General features: G+C 37.7%; 1 long non-coding RNA gene across 1 annotated transcript; it reads left to right on the top strand.

The window, feature by feature from the left end:
* The first annotated feature begins 2,336 nt into the window (after positions 1-2,336).
* On the top strand, positions 2,337-2,915 carry LOC132127853 (uncharacterized). The gene is made up of 2 exons (XR_009427609.1): positions 2,337-2,542; positions 2,676-2,915. It is a non-coding gene; the product is annotated as an uncharacterized LOC132127853 (long non-coding RNA).
* The last annotated feature ends 350 nt before the right edge of the window (positions 2,916-3,265 follow it).

The following is a 3,265-nucleotide window of genomic DNA, read 5'->3' as shown; positions in this document are numbered from 1 at the left end:
TTGTCTGTGAATGAGAGTCCATTTATATGGCATTCTTTTTCCTATGGGTAAATTAATTGAGAGCTGTTGTGCCGCCGCTTTCCTATGGTCAATATAACCATTGTTATCAGCTTTGGTTCCCATGGAACCAGAGGCCTGTTCTGCCTTTCTGAGGCATTAGCCACATTTGGAAAGGTCCGTAGGCCCTCATAGCTGGCTTGTTGATTGAGGGATGTTATGGAGTATTTGTTAAATATACAAAAAATTGGTCCAGATGCTACAGTTCTAAAATGTGTATGAGTTATAGATAAATATGTATATATTTAGAAGCCTTTTTTAGCTTGCTGTGCTTAAAATGCTGTAGTCTTGTCACACTAAAACCGTCTCTGAGAAGCTGATCAAATCAAAGTATATGTTGGCCTTGAATGTGTTTGGATTCTTGCATTCACGAAGGGCTCCATCAGCTTGTTTGTGAATGCAGGAGCACATCTTATGTGAACATCCCTTAAGAAAACACGTCTGATCGATGTCTGTCGGACACGACCCCAAACAAGCATAATTAAACAGAGCTTCGCAGTTGATTTGGGAAGCGTGTAGTCGTGCACATCTCCAAGTGTGACGTCATCGTCCCATCAGTCTCCTCGCCGTCTCATGTACGCTTTGATTGATGAGAGGCATTTGAGAAATTGCTTTGAGATTAATGTCGCATGTCGTTTGCAAGGCGCAAATATTTCTGCAAGGTCTCCAGTGGTGGTGGGTTTTAATTAGCTTTGGATGCGTACGAGACAAGCAACATGACGTTGGTGAATTTGTGCCCATAATGCTCAGTAAGCCTGAGTGTTGCGTTTGCTGACTGAGGCTTTACATGTTCATTGAACGATTTATGTCGCTTCACTATCCTCAGGGTCGCTGGTGAGGCTTGTACTTAATTGCAAATTTGCAGTCTGTAGAAATGCAGCCGCCAAGCGGCAAATGACTATTGAATACACTCCAACAACGCCAGTGTCAACTGTTTTTTTCCATCTGTAAGAGGAATAATGATGTGGGATTTCAATCCCCAGTTGTTTTACGAAAGCAATCAAGCATTGTGTATGCAACGTTCAGCACGAAATCCCTCAATATGGAAAATGTTGAGTGTCATTTTGGAGTGAATCTGTATGCACATGGTTTCTCCGTCCTCAGATCTGAGCTCTAGATTTGCCCTTTAATGCTTTGAAAATCTTTCCTTTTATATTTTAAAGAACAATTAGCGCCTATTTCACACTCGAGCGCGTGATAATACCTGTCTCAACCCAAGGCCTCTATTGATCTTGTTTCCAATCATCTCGGGCCTTGTCTGTTAATTATGACCAATTTTCCTGGACAGTACAGCAATTATCAAAGACTCATGGCAATCGTTAGCTCTTCGCTGCTATGCACTCCAGTGATGTTATTTAATGTTTAAAGTGTAAACTGTATAATACTAATATCTATAATATAGTAGTAGAAAGTCTTGCATGTAATGCTTATGGTTAGAGGTCAGTTAGGGATGGGGGCAATGAGCAATAATACACTTTAAAAAAAAATATTTTTCAAAGTTGTAAATAAAACAGTGTACACTATAAATAGACCATGCTTGTTATAAATAAAACAAAGACCATTGGAATATATTTTACAAGAAAACAGACTGTAAAATGATATTTCATTATTGGAGTGTTTCAAAAGAAAATTGTAACTTTTTTTATTTTTTTGAAGTTGTAAATAAAAATCATTGAAGTGCGTTTTATGAGAAAATACACTAATATATTTTTAAGTTATATATTTATTAGGTTATATGTATATTCATTTATATATATGTATATTATATTGTACATATAAAAGAAACTGGACTGTAGCGTGTAGCGTTTTTACAAAGTTTGTAAATAAAACAAAGATTATAGAAATGTTTTTTCCAAGAAATAATTTTTTATGCAAATAATAATTATTGGAGTGTTTTACAAGAGAATACAAGTTGTAAATTAGTAAATTAGAATGTTTTATAAGAAAATATTTCTACTTTTCTAGTCTTTCTACTTCAGAACTACTTCAAAGTTAATCTCAATGTGTTAAATGCTGTTTCTTTCTAAGAAAGTGGGTAGCAATTTCCCATGTGAAAATTGTTCACAAGCCATTTTTTTCCCCAGTGTAAAATGCGTCTTGGCCATGGCACTAGCAAACAGCAGCTAAACGTTTGTGAAAATCCGAATGCAGTTTTGCTCGCCTCTTAAATTGTTGCGGACAGAAAACACGATAGTCTCTTGCAAAGCTCTGATACCTGTGTAAAGAAAGAGAAAAGTAAGTGAGCAAGTGATGAGGTAAGATGTTTCAATTTCCAGAGCTTGAAGTAATCTGCAGTGAGTTTACCTGTTCTCCAGCAGAGCCTTGGGAGCCCTGCTGCTTCAAGGCATGTTTGTCTTCCCTCAGCTCGGGCGAGTGTCAGATGTTGTGGCAGAACCATCACGGATGAGAGAAACCCACGGCCAACGTCATCCTCCGAGAGCAAATATTTCTGCAGATGCACGACGTGTCATTTAAATTGAAGAAGGTAAAGTGCAGGCACTGAGTAAGCCATACGTGAGATTTATTGTTTGTGAATGTGTGTTTTTGCAGAAAATAGCGGACTAGTGGAAAAAGGCTAGATAAGGAAAGAGCTGACAGGTGATCTATTCCCTTTCTAGGCTCTAAAGGGTTGCAGGTAAACACAGTGTCAATCATCAGGATTAGTTCAGACGGAAACGCTCGGCTCCTCTTTGTTACACGCTTTGGGGGAAACTCTTCAGCGATTTCATCCACTGTGTCTGTGCCAGATTTCAAAAGCTGCAATATCACGATTGCGGCTCAATACGTGCATCACATGTCTGCTTATGGGAGGAATTCAATTAAAAATGTAAAATCTCTCACCCTTGTCTGATTCCAAACCTGGATATTGTTATTTTTCTTTACATTTAGGATATTTTAAATAAATTGCAATAAATTATAAAAACCTTATAAAGACAATAACAGTTTATAGTGTCTGTCAAGCTCCAAAACATACGGTTTGTTGGGGGGTTATATCATAAACTATGCCCATGCATTTACAGGGGGCTTGTCGAATTTATAATAATTGTAAATTGTCTTCTGTCTCCCTGTGAAAGTTTGCTGAGGCCTGCTGTTAAAACAGCACTGGTCTAAAAACTGTATAGCAATACTGAAAATTAACCAGGTTTTAAGAACAGCTGCTAGATATGTAAGGTTGCTAATATGCTGTAGCAAATAATGGCATGCATGT

This window comes from Carassius carassius, chromosome 45 (assembly GCF_963082965.1).
Source record: "Carassius carassius chromosome 45, fCarCar2.1, whole genome shotgun sequence".
NCBI classification, from domain to species: Eukaryota; Metazoa; Chordata; class Actinopteri; order Cypriniformes; family Cyprinidae; genus Carassius; species Carassius carassius.
This window is presented reverse-complemented; position numbering and strand designations above follow the sequence as displayed.